Source organism: Sinocyclocheilus grahami, unplaced genomic scaffold, assembly GCF_001515645.1.
Source record: "Sinocyclocheilus grahami isolate Dianchi unplaced genomic scaffold, SAMN03320097.WGS_v1.1 scaffold281.1, whole genome shotgun sequence".
Classification (NCBI taxonomy): Eukaryota; Metazoa; Chordata; class Actinopteri; order Cypriniformes; family Cyprinidae; genus Sinocyclocheilus; species Sinocyclocheilus grahami.
In genome coordinates this window covers 1,094,585-1,114,931 of record NW_015505460.1, presented here as the reverse complement: position 1 = coordinate 1,114,931, position 20,347 = coordinate 1,094,585, and the positions used below count along the sequence as shown (strand labels likewise).

The 20,347-nt window shown below is 36.7% G+C and overlaps 1 protein-coding gene across 4 annotated transcripts in view; it reads right to left on the bottom strand.

Annotated features, from left to right (window-relative positions):
• LOC107600286 (protein FAM19A1-like) overlaps positions 1-20,125 on the bottom strand; it is a 182,823-nt gene extending 162,698 nt beyond the window's left edge. For 3 of the 4 annotated variants that reach the window (XR_001610744.1, XR_001610745.1, XM_016292138.1), the window contains exon 1: positions 19,923-20,125. The gene's annotated coding sequence lies outside the window, so the exon portion shown is untranslated. Of the gene's footprint in view, positions 1-9,844; positions 9,944-19,922 lie in introns of all 4 variants that reach the window. The other variant, XR_001610746.1, reaches the window with a different exon arrangement.
• Positions 20,126-20,347: the final 222 nt, after the last annotated feature.

Below are 20,347 nucleotides of genomic sequence, written 5' to 3'. Positions count from 1 at the left end.
ATATTTGAACAATAATTAAATAGGTACATAATTAAGAAAATAAGCAAATATCCTTTAGAATATTTACCTTAAAAAGTAGATTTTTTTAATAAAAAGTAATAATTATATTAAAAAACTCCAGAAGTTATTTCATATAGCAGATGGCCTTGATACAGAATAATGTGGTTAGAAAAGTATCATATGAATAATAGTGTATAGAGCTTAGTAAGTTAGAAAGGCAAAATGACACACACACACACATATATATATATATATATATATTTATGCCTTTTCATATTACTTTTCTAACCAAATCTATACTATATTAGCAACAGAAACCACCATCTCTCGGGGGTCAACTTGGATGTGAAATGTAGGCAAACCAAATCTCTTGCAATTTTACAGGCGTATGCTGAGGCAGTCGTGTCAAGATCTATTCCTTCTTTCTTGACACAACTGACTACATCGTGACATTTCAGTGACAGTAAAGCTGACAAATGCTGCATAGAGCAGCTGGAGCGGAGAACCTGCACACGCTGTCGTCACATGAATATCTAAGGGCTGAAAAAAATGTGTGAGAGCAGGCACGAGTGTAGATGAGCGAATCAAAATCGGACAGATAAAGCAATTGACTTCCCCAACTGATGCTTAAATCAGAGATCCATTTCTGATCGTAGGAACACAGTTCTACTTGAGCGCAGACAGTGAGTCTAGCCAAAGGGTGTTTCTTGTCCTGCTGTTGTCTGAGACGCTCAATGGTCTCCGCACAGAAGACTGCCAAGACTGGGATCGCAGGCTGGAGTGGAGCAACTGTTGTTAAAGGGTAGAGGGGAAAAAATACAGTCTAACGAAACAGTGAAAGGCAGATATTTATTATTTTCTCAGCAGGGTGCCCTAAAGAGACCAAGGGACTGGTTATCTGCTGAGGTAATTGGCACATGTGTAAGTGTAACTGTTAACAAGATATTCTGCATGTACACTAATGGCCGATGATGCGTTTCACCAAATAAAAAAAACAGTGAAAATTCTTAAGATAAATTTATTGAGAAGAAATATAAGATATTATGGCTCGATTTCATAGACTGTATCTTGAAAATAACTGTATTTTGTCTTATTGCACTTGCAGATGTTTAACTTGTTTTAAAACTTCATGAAAATGCATGGCTTATGAATGTGGCTCGTGTTTATTTAAGGCGCTTCAAAATCACATTTGTGTTCTGTCAATGTTGTGTACCACTAAAACTTGAAACACTTCTTTCTCGAAACATCTTTATATGCCTCTAAGGACGACTTAAAAGAAAAATCATCCAATTAGCAGTTTCTCACGGCGATTATGTATGTTTACGACAGCGATGTCATTCCGTGTCTCATTGTTTTGTCATCTGGGGTTTGGTTTTCTCATTTATGACTTTTTTTTTCGCATCTTGAGGCTTGCGTTTTGAGACGCCACTGACTTTATCGTTACTGTAGCTTTCACTCTCAACCCTTCCTTTAGTCTCTCATTCCTTGGGCTCCTAATACTTCCAAGCATCTGTCACCGCTGTCCATGCCAAGCTGGGCTAGACCAGTCCAAACACCAGGAGCCAGCTGTTTGCATGCAAGCACCACAAATAAATGCTGGTCTGGTCCTGCCACTACCCACAATTTCTTAATTAGTTTAACAACGCCAGTAAAAGGAACAGTTTAAGCAAAGACGTAAATTATTTGAGTAAATCATTTACTCACCCTCATGTCATTCCAAAGCAGTATAACTTAATTTTTTCTGTGTAGCATAAAGACATTTTGAGAAACATCTTGTTTTTATTTGTCTGTACAATGAAGGTCAATGGGGTCCAATGTTGGACAATGGACAAAACATTTTGAGTTCCGCAGAAGAAAGAAAGTTTGGAATGAGATGAGGGTGAGTAAACGACAACACATTTTTCTTGAATTCAGTAACCAAGGTTATATCAAGCAGATCAGAACCTAACACCCACTTGGATAGTTATGAGGCTTACTGGGGCGTACTTTGTGGAGTGCATGTTTTACAACATAAGATGTCTACAGAGTGAGACACTCCAAAGCAAGAAGAGGAAGTGCACTCAATGATTCATAAACTTAGTGGGGTGAGTGTCTGAAGCATGTATGAAACAATCTTGCTTTGCTCGGAGGTGCCTCAAGGCCAAAAGGGCCTGGAAATGAATTACAAAAGCAAAAAGAAAAAAGTTTTGCGTGATCCAGACAAAGACAACATTCATCGCATGCATCTGTCTGGTTCTTAAACAGGAAATACTGACTTGTCCTTGATCAACCTTTAGCTGTAAAAATACATAAAAATACAAAAAAGAAACATTTTCTTAAATCTGAAAACATCAGGCATTGGAGGAGGATCCCACCCTGAGAATGATAAAATATTGTCGTAATATCAGATGTGAGATGCAAATGCAAATGTTTGCAAATGTTTGACATTAATACAGTGCCCATAATCATTTTTTTGGACATTAAAAGGGGTCCAAATCAGGATTTATAAATTGCCTATAATATCCAGGTTTTAGCTTTGTTTTTCTGTTGAAAGTCCTTATATATCCAATATACAAGCCCCAAAGTGTATTTAACATCGCAACATGTCTCTATTTGCTCAATTATTAGGTCTTAATTAACGGTTAACAAATAAAAAAAAAATACACTAATAAGCTTGTCGCTTCATTCTCCTCCAGCATTTTGAGAGACAGGATTTCTGCAGTTTTCCTCAAAATCAATATTTATGATAGCTTCAGGACTGAGAATGATGTGGAACATTGCGTATTGAAGGCTCGTCTTAATTATTCCCTCATGGTAAAAAAGAAGGAGCACACAAGCCTACGCGCTCTAATTGACACAGTGTAAAATCTCCCTCAGGTGCACGGCACAGAAACCGGTATAAAACAGGGTGTTTGTGCATTTTTCAAAGAGGCTGGTTTGAAGAAGACTGCGGGGATGAGACAGACTGAGACGTTATATTTGTCTCTGAGGTGTTTACGTACAGAAGAAAGAGAGCAGATTGGTGGCTTCTCGCGATCCCCGTGGAATAAACCATCTATTAGCGGTTAGAGAAGATACTGAGAGGAGCTTGGGTGTTTGTTTTGTGTTGTATTCTCTTCTGCCTCTCGCACAAGATGTTTGAAGTAGGTCAGAGATGTTGTGTCGGTAAAGTGTGGGGACCTGCGAGGACTCAGCAGGAGATTTCTTCCAGCCTTCTCACAAGGAGCAAAATAATTGAGTGATATTGAAATACTTTTTTCCTTTCCAAGATGTCTGCAATGGTAACATACTGTACCTGATTCAAATCAAAGCCTGCATGGGTTCCTGCTTAAAGGAATAAGTTTAAAGGGATAGTTCACCCGAAAAATGACAATTATGTCAACATTCACAGTCTCTTATGCGCATCAAGGCTGCATTGCTTGATCTAATAAAATCTACAGTAAATAAATAGTGTGAAACATTAGAATTTAAAACACTATTTGAATACATTTTAAAATGCAATTTATTCCTGTGATGGTAAATATTCAGCATCATTACTCCAGTCTTCAGTGTCTAATATGATGATTTGCTGCTCTTGTTTCCAGTGTTGAAAACAGTTGTGCTACTTAAAATTTTCATGGAATAGTGATATTTATTAAAGATTTAAATAAACATAGCCATCATAACATTTAAATATATATATATATATATATATATATATATATATATATATATATATATATAAAACAAAGGGTTTGGCACAACATAAGTGTGAGTAAATAAAGAGAAAGATTTCATTTTTATCCTGAGGAAGTACATGTTACTCAACAGCCAAAGTATTGCAGCCTCAAGAAGGAAGCAGACACTGATTAAATAAGAACAGACAAGCGAATGGCACGGGCTTGACCGTACATGTATGACTCGCTCACTGTTATGTGTTTGTTGGTATAAGAAAGGGCTGAGCATAGCCTTCTTTGCTTTCTTGAATACCCAAAAAAGAAACAATCAACTACAGCTCAAAGAAACAAGCAAATGAGTTGTTGCATATCTGTATCATGAGACACTGGTAGGAATGAGAAACGGTTCATGCAAATCATTTAGGCCTTTTTTCTAGCCTTACGAGACAGGAATGATTATTCAGATTGTATTATAATACAACATTATACAATACTTTTTTGAGTGTTCAAGAGGAGAACCAAGAAAAATGCAGCTGCAGTAAAAAGTTATATAGCATTTACTATGGATTTATGAAATACACTGGCTATTAAAAAAAATATATCTGAGCTTCAATACACTTTTTCTATTGATCACTATGAATTTTTGTTCCAAAACATTTATGTTCAAAATTTGTTCAGAAAAATCTGTATTTTTTTTTTTTACCACACCTTAAATATATCATTGCCTGTGTGTCATGTTTTTGCCTATTGCAACTAGTCGCAGATCAGAGGAAATTTGGTGACTTTGAAATCCATTTTAAATCTACCCCAAACTACAAATATTTGTGCAATAATATACTGGTAATTACAGTGCAGTTTGTCAATTTTTCAAACATTTATTCTCTAGTATTTTCACAAAACAATGGAGAGAAAGAAAGGATGGTACTAGGAAAGGAAACAAGAATGGTAGATGTTGCAAGCCAGATTGAAACTCACATCACATGAGCAGAGCACAGCTCAATGTGTTGGAGAATGAACATGACATGACCGTATTTTTAAACATTCCATCGGGGGGGAAAAAAGATATTTGATGGATCTGTAAGGATTTGATGAAAAAAAAGAAGCTGCACAGAGTGCAAGACCTTTGTAATGACTCATAAAGTTTAAGGTAGAGAAATGGAGCAGAGAAAAAAAACAGCACTGATTCAAATGCCCATTCACTCTTTTCATGGCCTCCATTGTGTCTAACAAACTCTAGAGCAACACTATTTGGTTTTCAAGGTATTTTTCTGAATGGAGTGCAGATTGCGACTGATCTGGGGCCTGTTCTGGGGACTATGTCAAGCAGGCGCTGACCTTCTGTGGCCATCAGCTGCCTTAGTGTTTCTTAAAGTGATTATTAAGGGATTTGACCTCTAGCTTTTCTTCTAGCCATAATACTGTGTGACAGCCATCATCAAGTGTCTATCAAAGTAGATAGTGAAGGGCACATAGGAATTGCAGTTGGGTCCTTTTGTTAAAAAATCCAGTGCGATAAAGCAACAAAGTCTAAACAGTGCTGTAACTGTCCTCGAAAACAGCATTGTGTAACTAACGCTCCTGTTTTAGAATTTTTTTTTAATACATTTGAGTAAAGGCACGTGGGACATATTTCTCGACCTTCTGCAAATCGCAGGGTTAGAATATCCCCCCGTGAGTGGAACAAGTAAACAGAGTCCCATTCATCGTTCATGGATTACTTTATACATGGATCCTGTCAAGAATAAACAACCACATCAACAACTTTGTACAAGGACCCTGCAAGAATAAATCACATCAGCAAAGCGTGTGGGAATTTTTCTAATACTTCGCCCAAAAATGAACATTTGCTTAAATTTTACTCGCCCTCATGCCATGCAAGATGTAGATTAGTTTGTTTCTTCATCGGAACAGATTTGAAGAAAATTTAAATCACATGCTCACCACTGGATCATCTGCAGTGAATGTGTGCCATCAGAATAAGAGTTCAAACAGCTGATAAAAAAACATCCCAATAATGCAAACGTGAAATGTTGAGTGTTTATAATAAATCGATCATTAAGTTAAAATAGTCTTGATGGATTTGTTTCTTGCAAACACACAGCTTTTCACAAAACAAGCCATTGATGGAGTCATGTTGTGGATTATTGTGATGTTTGAACTCTCTTTCTGACGGCACCCATTTACTGCAGAGGTGAGTAAGTAATGCAATGCTAAATTCCTCCAAACCTGTTTAAGATAAAGAAACAAACTCATCTATATCTTGGATAGCTTAAGGGTGAGTAAAGTTTAAGCAAGTTTTCATTTTTGGGAGCACTATTCCTTTAAATTGATAATAAATACATTTTTAAACAGTCTTCTTAAAGTACAAAAGAGAAACATAAAACTGGATATGAAATGGACATGGCAAGATGAGACAAAAGCAAAAACAGAGATTTGTCCCAGCCCCATTCTTGCCCTTTTAATGTCCACTCTTTGCTTACTTCCTCCAGGCCGTTCATCTCACAGTCTCCCAGTGGACCTGAGCGAAATGGACTCTTAGTCTGCTCTCCATACATCACCTACTGACACTGATGGCCCGACTTTTGGATTCTTACATCTGATGTTTCTTTCTTAAATCAATTATTCAAGATCTCAGATTCATGTCAGAGAGCAAGCCTATTCATCATTCCTAATTGCCATGCACCACGTCGCCATTGATCAAAGCACCTCCACCTTCCTCCTCAATATTTAACGTCATTGAAAAAAAGACATGAAATAAAACAAAAACTGTCACTTACTCCAAAAGCTCACTTGTGACCCTTTTATTCATTTTATTCATATTGTGGCTTCACTCAAGATAAACGTCAGCTTTTGAGGAAAGTTTATCGACATATTGTCAGAAGCTATGCATGACCGGTAATTTCAATCTGTTCTTCTAACAAATCTACTGTATTTAAGGCTTTAAAAAAGTTGGAATAAAGTTCATGTCACAGAGACCACGTTTCTGACACTTTTATGGTGCTTTTTTGTCATTTTTGAGCTTTTGAATGCCAGAAATTGCAGTTCGGGGAGAATTACTTTTACAGCAAGCCACACTTAGGCAAAAGGCTTCACATTTCTGTCAGTTATGCAGATACGCCAGCATCAACACAAGCAATATTTATATATAAAAAAAAAATTGGGGTAACTTGTCATTATGATTAATAAAACCTAAAAGTAAAATTAAAAACTAAAACTAGCAAGTGGAAAAAATTTTATGAAAACTAAATTAAAACGACAAATAAAATACAAATAAAAACCACTACAATAACCTTGCATCAATCAACGTGGAAATTCAAGCTTGGGTATTTTCAACTGACCAATAACTCAAGACAAGGAAGCCATGCTGTTCACCATATGACCTTTGCTAATATGATAGTCATGCACAAATTATTGGAAAAGTGATTATCGGAGTTTACTGTCCTGTGTATTAAACAAGCAGACATTGTCTTGCTAATTCAGCTGTTTGTGATAATATCCCAGCAATTGATTGCAGCTTTGGCCATGTAGAGGAACAAAAGAAGGTATCAGTGACCTCGCACTGGTATTTGATGAACCTATACAGAAGCATGTTTTCAGCCAAACTACATTAATGCTGAAGGGTCTAGAGTCAACAAGAAAATGGAGGTCACTCCCATTCAACTGCAAATGGGAATTACACTGTGGATCTGTTTTTCTATAGTGTAGACAGCCAGTGAGTAACAGCGGTCTACAAAGAATGATGTGAGATTAGTCAGTTATTTCAATATTTTGAGCTAGCAAAAACAAGAACAATCAAAAACAGTTTCAAGTTTATCAGAATAATGTCTAAGGTCTATCAGAAAGGATGAAATGTGTGTCTGCAGCAGTCCAAAGTCCCCTGAAATACATTAACCTTTATAAAAACATAAACTGCAGCAAAACAAACATCTTCCCCGAAAATCTGTTTGATCAAGCAGGCCATTTGCATTTAACTGCAAAAAAAAAAAAAGAAGAAGAAAAAAACCGCTGTGCTAGTCTGAGGTAAATAATATTGGCATTACGGTGGGAAAGGCTTCGGAATAGAGTGTGAGTCTCATTTCTAATGCAAATGATTACCATCTTGTATCCATCTTCAGTACGCCCTCACCATGACCTTTCATAAAGCGCTTTTCTTTCTCTGATAGACTAGCATTTCAAAGAAGACATTTTCTTTCAAAAAGGCTGCAGAGAGCAAAGGTTGAGGGCACTCACAGATCTGGGTCTTATTTAAGGTTTCTATCGCTTTGTCTATGCCTTGCAGGTTCTTCACTTCCTGTGAGATCAGTTGTACATGGTTGAATCCACTGGTGCTAAGACTGAAGCCACACACTTTACCATTCAGTAAATCAGTATCTGGCTTTAACTCAGCTAAACAAACATCTTGGCCAAATATAAAAATTGTCATAATTTCCTTACCCTCATGTCCTGTATATCATTATTCAGATGTTTTTGTCTATTCAATAGACAAAAAAAACTGTCAGTATGGTCCTTTCTTCAAAATATCTTTTATGTTCCAAAGAAGAAATGCACACATCTTTTCAACTACGTGAGGGTGAGTATAATTTTCATATTTTGGTGAATTATTCCTTTAAGCTAGTGTCCCAATTACCAACTCGATAATGAAAGTAGACGACTCCCAACTGTTTTCACTGAAATTTCACCTGGGTCTTTAAGACCCATTATTAAAGGTGTAGTAGGAGATCTTCGAAAATGCTAACTTTAGCCTGATAGCACTTAAAGCGAACGTCCCACCCTCCCTGCAATCGCCGTCCAAAGCCACGCCCTCTGAATGCATTTACGCTCACAGACAGGGTTGCCAGGTTTTCACAAGAAACCCCACCCAATTACGACTCAAAACTAGCCCAATCGCGTTTCGAGGGGGTCCCCAGTTAAAAATTGCATTCCAGGGGATAAATATCATGTTAGTCGTTATCATGGAGTCGCTTCAACCCGCGGACATGAAAAACAACCCGCGGCATCAGTGTTAAAGTTGCCCAATTCCGCGGGAAAACCGTGGACCTGGCAACACTGCACCAGAGACATTACAATAGGCTACATCAAAGGTTCCCAATTCCAATCCTCGAGCCCTCCTGCTCTGCAGATTTCATATGTATCTCTTATCACGTGCGACGTTTGTTCTATTCGACTGTGAGTGCCCTGGGAACATCACCGGTGTACATCACCGGATATTCCGCCATGATTCCAGTTCGAAGCAAGCGTACATTAAAGTGTGCGAGACGTGAATTTAAATAGTATTTATTTACAGAGGTATATTATGTCACACTTCTCTAGTAAGTTTTGTCTGTGTGTGAAGACGCTGCGCAGCGCAAATCCGTGAATGAATGTTCCGAAGTGAAGTAAACTTCAACAGATTTCCCCTGCTTCCCTTGTGCGATGACTGGAATTGGGAACCGCTGGGCTACATAATGTGTCATTCACCCGGTGAGAAAACTTTATAGTACAGTTAGCAAAAGTACTACAATACCATGAAGGAAGATCGGCTTGTTGATGTTTGTCTGCCATTCTCGCTCTGTTTGCACAGTGTGCGTGAACGCGCTGATGACGTATCTGTCTGCGCGAACAGGGTGCGCATAGGAATGCAAATACATATGTTGACAGGCACGTAGGGAAGGCAATTAAAACGCTCGGACCGAGCGTTTTGATTGGATGAACATTTCTTGGTCCTATGCCTTCCACAGAATATATAAATACAGATAAATACATTTAGACCACTTAACTTAATGATTGCTATCGGTATGTGAAGAGACTTTCAACCAGCATAACAAAAAATGTTTCTGAAGACAATCACCTATTACACCTTTAAGAATGGAAGGGGGTGATACATTAAATTGCCTGCAACAATTCCCTGATTTGCATTTTGGAAAATTATGGTTAAGTCTGGCAAAACAAGAGCAGCAGTACCATACAAAGATACACTATTGCAATAATCTAGATGAGGAATTAAAGGAAGAGTTGACACATAAATGAAAATTGTCATTAATTACTCACCCTCATGTCGTTCATGTAATTTTTTGATGAAATCCGAGAGCAAATCTGTATAAGTATCTACAATAAGGCAAAACTGCTAGTATCTACTTGTAAGCCTTTCCAAACCTTGTTCTAGCTGACCTATAAGAAAGTAAGCTGAGAAAAAGAAGGTAATCCATACTCCTTTTTACAACTGGCCTTACTTTCAACAGCCACTTTCAGGTTGGCCTCTCTTCATGAAGGGTTCCTGCTTGCCCAGGTCAAGGTTCTTTTCATTTTAACTCCTCAGTGGTGGATCTACCCTGAAGCAACAGTAATAACAAAAAACAACACATCTAAATGAAGCCCCTGGTATAGCAAGAAAGCATTCTCAAAACACATAAACACCACTGTAATGTAAAGCATGCACAACTTTTGAACAGTAACAGCATTTCACTTTGTGTCACGCCAACAGAATCAAACATGAATCATGAAGAAAGCTACTTTGAACTACCTGGTACGCCACCATGAATGTACAGTAGTTGTGCAAATTAAGTTCACCCTAAGAATTTATTCTCTATGGTATTCTGGTGCCTAGATTTGGGTGCTGCTTCAACTGAAGAAAATCAAAACTTCTTGTTTTATTAGTACAAGGTAAAAATTTTAAGTCTGAAAGAGAAAGGCCAGATGTGTCCACGTGAGCCTTCTCGGTCCCCGAGGCCCCATGCATGACCATCTGGGGTATCTGAGAGGTGAAAATTCTGCTCAAGGATGAGAAGAATCAGCTAGAGTATCTCTCATGAAGGAGATGAGACTGTCTCTAGAGTAAGAAGTGTTCGTTCTTTTGCTGTGCAGAACAAGGACAGAGGCTGAGCGACTATTAAATGCGGCATAGCGATCGAACAGAAAGAAGTTCCTCTCTCTCTATCTCGACACTGCAGCATATGCCCACAGCTACCAATGCTTGTTGCCCAACACTGTGAAAGCAAATTTCCACAATTACAGCCAGATTGACAAAGAAGCCTAGGAACAGTGCACAGTGGACAGTTGGTCTTAATGATTTCCAGTCCGTTTTCTTTCATCCAACAGAACAAAAACACATTTGACTAATGCCATCTAGATGACATCATGAGGATGTCAATACCCTCTCTACATGATCAAATGACCATGAAGGGCCTTTTAAATACCACACCACTAAATCAGTAGACTTTTATTCTTTAGGACCCAGGCTTGATGTGATGTGCCCTTAAAGAAAACTCAATTTAAAAAGCATAAACTACTTCAAATAGACTTGAAACTGGATTTTGAAGGCAATGGCGCCACATACACGACAGTGTCCATGACATTAAATCCCAGAAATCCTGAAACAGAGTTAAAACATCATGTGTAAGTGTCCAAATGTAATGGAGTGATAGGAAAGTGCATGAAAACCTGGTCTCTTGATGTCCTTAAATTGTGAGCACAAAGATGTGGCCAGCTCACCAAGGTCCTCCGTTTGCTTTCCGACTTGATGTCCTATTCACCGATTCCCTGAAATAGATTCTCTTCAGGAACGTGTTTGAGCGCACGAGTATCGACTCACCAATGTTCTGATTAAAAGCAGGTTCAAGCAGTTGAAATATAAGAGGAAGTGTCTTTACCTTTATTCGTTTCTGTTTTCGTTGTTGCTCTTTTCTGCTCTGCTTGAGCTTAATATAGGTTATTACAGTGAAAATGAGAAATTAGGCAAAATGCATTTTGCTCTTTTAATGCACTCTTAATGGGTCTAGCATAGATTGCAAGTGTGGCCCGGGGCTCTCTTGCATTCTATGAATATGTTTTCATAATATAAAGCTGGTATTAAACAATGGATTATTCAGACTCACTCTAAATGATGCCACTTGTATGCTACACATCACATTTTGCATCATGCTGTTTGTTTTAATCTTTATTATAAACTCCCGCATGATTGTTCATAATTTAGAATACAAATAATTTTCAATTCTAGATTCTTGACTTAGAGTGGTAGTTCAACAAAAAAGAACAAAATCCCCCACCTTTTTACCCACCCTCAACTCCTTTATTATTATTATTGACTTTTTATTACTATATATTAATACACTGGAATCAATTGTAAAAATACTTATTTTAAATGCATAAATTTGAAGCTAAACATTTTCAACTAAATAGTATTTTGATAAAGCTAAATTAAATTTTTGTACATGTTTTATTGTTTGTTTTTTTCTATCTAAACGTGGTCTATGTGACTCATTTCCTATATTCCATATCTTCTAAAACAGAAAAAAATTAAGTCTTTATTCCTCCATAGCTCTCCTTTCCACATTCATGATAGTTCATCAGCGAAACAAAGAAATAAAGTCAAATCTGTTCAAGTCGATCCTGTTCACAAAATCTGTCTGAATGATTCACAGTTTCGCAGTGATCCAAACAGTAACCGGTTTCCCACTAGAAAGAAAAAAAAGAACAATAATAATAGCTTCAATCTGTTCATCACACAAACCTATTATTGTATGGCATAGAATATAGTGCATAGGTCATACAGTATGAGCTACTTTATTAATGAGAAAATAATGACATTTCTATTTTTGGACGAATTTTTCCTACGAATGCAAATGTACTCAAATGTCCAAATTTGTATTTCAGAGATGAACTTTTTCTCAACCAGCAAAGCATGTTTGTTCTGTGTCTAAGGATGTTAGCGGGAATGCTCAGAGCGCTCTCAGATGAATCAAAATCAAGAGGACTAGTGTAATTCAAGTGAACCTGAACAACCCTGTCAGACGCACAGACTGCGAGATGGGTCCGCTCTGGCAGTCACATACATAGACACACAGACGCAGAGGTGACACAAATTCTACATCAGTCCTCCTCGACCCCTGTCAGGTAGAAGCCGAAATTCTCGATGACTGATGAGACAGTCGCACATGGTGCCCACGATAAAGTAAGTTGTCAATCTGGGACGGGTGTCCTCTGCCAGAACTCTCACCTTCTTACCCCCTTGAAAGAAATGGCAAAACTGGCCGGTCGGTCTGACACCTTACGTGTTATCATAAAATAACACTGTTCTCATTGACTTTGTTGCAGTTATGTGATTGCTGCTTATGTCTGGCTTAAAAAAAGGTCTAGAGCTTGTGGTGGAAGGAAGGACAGAGCGAGTTTATGAGTCTCTCCAAATGTCAGTTGTAGTTGCGTGCCATTTAGCAGCTGCTTTTTAATCAAAGTGACTTACAGTACATTAATTGCAGGGACAGTAGCCCTGAAGCTAGTACTCACTTCAAGGTCAAAATGCTGAAAAGGCCGGATGGAATAAGCAATTTCTTGGTTAGGAGCCCATCTTCTTAACCATTACACAAAACACTTGACGACAAGGACACATTAAATTGATCGAAAGTGACATTAAAGACATTTATGATGTTACAGAATATTTCTATATCAAAGTTTAATTTCAAATAACGTTCAACTTTCTATTTATAAAAACAAACGTCTCAGTTTACAAAAACATTTTCAGCAGGGTAACTGTTTTCAGGTCTGATAATAATATCAAATGTTTCTCTGAGCATCTAATAATCACATTAGAATGATTTCTGAAGGATCATGTAACACTGAAAATATAGCTTTGTCATTACTGGAATAAATTAGATTTTAAAATATATGGAAACAGCTATTAAATATTAAAATATATTATTTTCCATTTTGTCCATCAAACAAATGCAGCCCTGTTGAGCATAAGAGACTTCATTGTACTAGGTATCATGCTACCTTAACTTAAAGTTAAAACAAAGTTAATTTAAAGTTAATATGGGAAAATGGATCAACAATATTGACGAATGCACATTTTTGTCCAATTTTTTTGTTTTTCTAATCATATACTATAATAATTATTTACTTCAGTCCTTTAATAATTTCATTATTTAACTAGCAATTTTGTCTAATTCAATAAAAATGACAGTATTTATCTCATGGGAAATGAGAAATTGTCCATTCACTTTTCTTTTATTTGGTTAATTTTCCGCTTTCTTACTGGATTTTCCCATATCTTTCAGTGTTTACGGCATCTGCGTGCAAGTAAAAGTTAGCATGCTGTTTTGGTTTCATTAGATGCTAATGGACAGGACAAGCCTGTAACCTCTTTCTTCTGTTCCTAAAACTTCAGTCGCTCTCACTCATCCGCTAATGCATTAGCTGCTAAATCGACACAAGACTCAGAGTGAATCTTAAATGGATTCCAGCCATTAATTGGATCCAAGGAACAGGAAACACACAATTAGAGGTGAGCATGAACAAGTAGGGCATGCACACACAAATCTATGCTGTGGTTTTCCAGACGATGTTCCCTTCAGATTACTGTCTGGCTGAATATCAGTGTTGCCATTATAATCAACAGTGCAGCCATTACAAGCATTTTAATTAATTGCATTCCCACAACCACAAAACCCACTATCTTTCCACACCTCACTGCCTTTAACTTAATCCGGTCAACACATACTGACAATGCTCTCAAGTCTGTTCTCGTCCACAACCGCAGAATGCGCTGCGGAAAAGGATTTCAAGCATGAAAGTTCCTCCAGATCAACTGCTTTACTAATCCTGAAAATTATAGAAACACCATGTTTTAACTGTATGCAACAACTAATTATGAAGCAAATCTCTCAATTTAACTAAATTGTTGATGGCTTTTAATATTACTTAACATCATGTCTACATTGGAAGCATAAAATATCACTAGCTGACATCATACCAACTCAATAAGGAATGAGTAAAACTAAAAAAAGAAAACAATTCGTAAAACGTATTAATATTTGAGCTTTCAATAAACAACTGAATAGCACTGATTATATAAACATAAAATTATTAGCTACTCACCATCAAGGAACATTGCAGTTCTTCAAATGTGCAATAAGTTAATCTTCCATACCATGCTAACCATGCTTATGCACCAACATAGTACAAGCCTGATCAATAAAACTCTTGCAAACATTACTTACGGTAGAATATCTTCAACTGTGAGACATAAAATAGGTCAGGAACAAAACAACTTACAGTCATCGCTGTCTTAAACTCAACAAGCAGAGGACTGGAGATAAATCAAAGTCTCTGACGTGACATCTACAATAGGTAAACTTCCTAATGAATCCCCTTGCAGCTTCAGTGCCCACAGGTGATGCTAAAGCAACTACAGTGCCCTCTACTAATATTGGCAGCTTGGGCAAATGTAAGCAAAGGCGGTGTGAAAATAAATCTGAATAATTTATCTTTTTGATCTCTAATACATTTTTTTTTACAAAATTCTAACCTTTCATTGAAGTAAAACAATGGAAAGTGGGGAAACTCAAATTGTGAAATAAATGTTTTTTCTCCAATGCAGCAAAATGGCCACAATTATTGTCATCCCTAGAAATATAGGTCAGGAACAAAACAACTTACAGTCATCGCTGTCTTAAACTCAACAAGCAGAGGACTGGAGATAAATCAAAGTCTCTGACGTGACATCTACAATAGGTAAACTTCCTAATGAATCCCCTTGCAGCTTCAGTGCCCACAGGTGATGCTAAAGCAACTACAGTGCCCTCTACTAATATTGGCAGCTTGGGCAAATGTAAGCAAAGGCGGTGTGAAAATAAATCTGAATAATTTATCTCTAATACATTTTTTTTTACAAAATTCTAACCTTTCATTGAAGTAAAACAATGGAAAGTGGGGAAACTCAAATTGTGAAATAAATGTTTTTTCTCCAATGCAGCAAAATGGCCACAATTATTGTCACCCCTAGAAACTCTTAAGAGTAAAATATCTCTGAAGTATATTCCCATTCATTTTTTTTAGCACACCAGGGAACACAACTTGAGGAACACAAAGGCCAAATTCCTTTAATCACCCATCCCATCACCAAAGTAAAGCCAAAGAATATAGTTGTGATGTGCAGAACAAGATTGTTACGGACTTACTTTCAGTTTATGCATGGTGTCCCCACAAAAAATGTAACGTTCCTTAACCATATGGCTTTTCAAGTTACTAATAAAGAAAATGTTACTTCAGTCATGTTGTTGTAGTTATGATTTAAGCTGACTAGTTACACACACGCACACACAAAAAAACGAAATCGTGCATTGGTAAAATTTCTGAAAAAAAAACAACAAGATTTTTATTTGGCACTCAGCGGGTGTTGCAGTGCATCAGTCCAAAAGTAGTAAAATAAAAAGCAACCAGCCATAAAACAAAGTGTCTCACACGGGTTCAGGGGGTGAACAAAGGTCTCCTGTAGCGAATCGATGCATGTTTGTAAGAAAAATATCCATATTCAAAACGTAATAATCACTTTAATCTAGCTTGCGCCAACAGTTGTACACTGAAGCAGTTCCGGGCTGATGACGTATTTTTAACATAACTCCGACTGGATTCGTCTGAAAGAAGAAATTCATATACACCTAGGATGACATGAGGGCGAGTAATTTATGGGCTAATTTCCATTTTTGGGTGAACTAACCCTTTAAAGCCTTGTCATTCCAAACATGCATGCCTTTCTGCTGCGGAACACAAAAGAAGATATTTTGAATATTGGTAGTCAACCTGTTTTATTGACCACACGTTCCCAATGTATGAACAACAAACAAAGGACTGGAGCTATCTCTTTAAATGATTAGCTAAAGCTAGTGTTTTATGTCGCGACATGATGCACACACCTGCCTTGTAAGAGTAGTATGTCCAAATTCTTACCATATTCATAAAACAGCAAGACTCTGAAGTGGACACTCCCAAGAGCCCAAGGAAGAGGAGTTATGAATGGCAGTGCTGTAAAACATCCAGATTTCATTCATACTAAGCACCTTCATACTATACAGGTGCATCTCAATAAATTAGAATGTCATGGAAAAGTTCATTTATTTCAGTAATTCAACTCAAATTGTGAAACTCGTGTATTAAACAACTGCAATGCACACAGACTGAAGTAGTTTAAGTCTTTGGCTCACATTTAACAAAAACCCACCAATTCATTCTCAACCAATTAGAATATGGTGACATGCCAATCAGCTAATCAACTCAAAACACCTGCAAAGGTTTCCTGAGCCTTCAAAATGGTCTCTCAGTTTGGTTCACTAGGCTACACAATCATGGGGAAGACTGCTGATCTGACAGTTGTCCAGAAGACAATCATTGACACCCTTCACAAGGAGGGTAAGCCACAAACATTCATTGCCAAAGAAGCTGGCTGTTCACAGAGTGCTGTATCCAAGCATGTTAACAGAAAGTTGAGTGGAAGGAAAAACTGTGGAAGAAAAATATGCACAACCAACCGAGATATTCTGATTTTATATTCGGCCTTTTTTCATGCAATACTGAACAATTACATTTTTTCCGCAATTCTAAGAGAAAAAAAAAATCTGAATTGCAAGATAAAGACTCTCGTAATTCCAAGTTCACAGCTCGCAATTCTATATCTTGCAATTTATATCTTGGAATTCTGAGTTTACACCTAGCAATTCAATTATTTTGCATCTGCCAGAGTTAAAAAAATATATAAAATTAAAAAATGTAACTTTTTAATCTCACAATTCTGAGTTTCTCAAAATTCAGACTTTTTTCTTAGAATAGCGAGAAAAAAGTCAGAATTGTGAGATCGCAATTACCTTTTTTATTTATTGTTCTGTGGCAAAAACAAGATTTCACACAAAAAAAATAAACAAACATCTGAAATTTAGGTCATGAAAACTTTATTTTCCTCTCTCTTGCTGAGCTAGTGTGTCATGATACTTTTCATTTTACATTTTTTAACATGCAAAAAAGATAGTATACATGCACACTTAACTTTAATATAATTAGTATTTTTTAAAGCACCAGATGTTGAGTCATATGTTACACTTCTAGTTTTATCAACTGCAGACATATCTTAATTTGTGTTCCGAAGATGAACAAAGGTCTTACGGGTTTGGAACGACATGAGGGTGAGTAATTAATGACAGAATTTTCATTTTGGGGTGAACTAACCCTTTAAGGTAAAGTATTTGTAGGATTCTGTTATACAGAGCATTTAAATGCTGAATTTTTAAACAACTGACTACATTTATATGATCTGCAATAAAGTAATAATGTCTACTGGTCTCATAAAGAATGAGGATTTTCCATTTAAACAGCATTTTCTGATTACCCTCAACCTAATAAGGTCAAATTCAGAATAGGAATAATCAAATTAAGACATGCAGTATTCCAATTTCCGTCGCATTACCTACGACACGCAGAATGTGGCTCCCCATATTCCGTGGCATTTTGCACAATATGGCAAACAAACCACAGCAATTTATCTGCATAATTAATGACACAAAACAAAAAATGAAGCTCAGTCTGAACATTTTTGGATTACGGCTGTACAGAGTCACTGATTTGTGCTACTAGTTTCTGTTCATTTTCAGCATTCATTTTTTGTATTATTGATCCCATTTGAAAAACACTGCCTTCTAATATCAATAAAACAAGCCTCTGGTTATGTTTTAAATACAAACCTCCATCTTTGCCATATGCTTCAATACTGTTATCCAATGTATTCTTTCATTTTTTGTTTTTCCTTCATTGTATCAACATATCTGATTTTTTTTTTTTTTACCTGTACTCAGAAGCACCAGAAAATTAGTACCAGGACTTACAAATGACTTCATGACATGGAAAATAGGCTACTTCATTTGCAGATTTTAATTAGGTGATGCTTACATTATTAGTAAACAACTGCGGAAGCTTCAGGTTTGGATGCATCAACAGGTTGCTGAAGTCGGTCTGAAGAGCGTTTCCAGATAAAAGTGATGCATTTCGGATTATATGATAATACTGACTTTACAAAGTGTTCACACGTTATTTAGATGTTCGTATGAGTTATTAGATGCAAATATATTTCCCAAATTTCAAAGGAAATTGAATTAGGCTTCTTGTCATCCAGTTCAAATCTGATTCTCTTTATCTGCACTAATATGTTTTGCAGGCTGTTGTTAGAGCAGGGGTGTCCAACCCTGCTCCTGGAGAGCTACCATCCTGCAGACTTTAGTTCCAACCCTGCTCCAGCACACCTGTCTGTAATTATCAAGCAACCCTGAACACCTTGATTAGCTGGTTCAAGTGTGTTTGATTGGGGTTAGAGCTTAAATCTGCAAGATGGTAGCTCTCCAGGAGCAAGGTTGGACACCCCTGTGTTTTTTTTGTCCGAATCTATTAAGTTATTTAGAAATACAATAAAAATGTGATTTAAAAAAACTGACTTCAATACAGCATTCGAAAATGGACAAGTCATTCTGATATATTAGGTGTTGTATCTGCCTGGAGAAGAAAAAAAAAGAAATTATGAAAAAGATGAACATTTTGGAAAATATTTGTCACTTGTGATATTTTATTACTATTTCGTTAAAAAGTTAAGTGGTTTTATTTCAAAACATTACTAATATTTGAAATATTATGAAAAATCAACTCAATTTTGAACACCAAGTTGGTGTGGTTAGGGTTGTCAACCTGCAGGAAGTCATTTCATTGTGTTGTCATATTTTAAACCCCATAAAACAGATAATCAGTACAGTTTATATTTGATTATGCTATATTTCCTATGCTTCGTAATCCACGTTGTGATATGAAAAATAAATACATTTCACTGCTTTACATTACATGGCATTTCCTCATTTTTAAGTCGCTTTGGATAAAAGCTTCTGCTAAATGACTGAATGTAAATGTTAGGCTACTTTGAGACTTAAATTATTCTTTCATATTATTCATAACATGCAATACACATACAATATTCACTAAAATATTCAATATAAAATCATATTTTCAAATTGTACAATAATATTGCTCTGTCAGAGTCTAGTAGTGACTGATTAGGTATTCACACACACAATAGGCAACACATATGATATTAGAGTAAACATTTTGGACAGGAACAGAAGGTCACGACTACAGCCAATTTTCCTAGACTTCAGCACGTAACTAATTAATATTCATGAATCAATCATTGGCTATAGAAGAACAGATTTGTACATTTATGCCACGTGTAGATATGCTTGAGCTGTTTGGCCCTGTAGTCTTATCACACCGATTCAACCCTGGCTTATCGCCATGCCAATAACAAACTTACGTTAGCCAGTTTTCTTTCAAAACAGTAGCCTAATGATTCATTCATATTATCTTTGATACCATGTAGTTGATTGACTACCATATTCATTGTATTCAAATGTTATGTCAGGGTACACGTTCAGACAGGTAATGTCAAAGTTGTTGCAGTGTTTTCGTGCAATACTGATACTCTTTTAGTCGAATTAACAGGCCTATCTTTACCTGGTTAGTTTCGCAGAGTCGTTCACAAGCTCCACGTGCAGGTGTTCAAAAGAAAGGAAGGCCTTCTTTATCGACAGGACGATGTCGACAGCTGCTTCCATCTATTGTAGATGAATATCGATTTCATTCAATGTTGTTTTCGCTCTCTATTTTGAAGTATCGCGTCCCAGTTTGACTGAGAGGAAAATGGCTCCAAACAATCCAAACGCTTGAACTGACTAAATCGCTAACTGATTCAGACTATTGAATAAAGCGATTCACGCAAAATAACCGACTCAGTAGAGTGATTCATTGTTCACTGACAAACAAAAAAATACATGGGAACGAGACGTGACTGCTGAAAAAAATTAGGGAAAATGTGGTTGATCCAGACTAGCATTTGGTAGCATGTGCTACACTGTGTCTCATTTCTGAAAAATTCACAT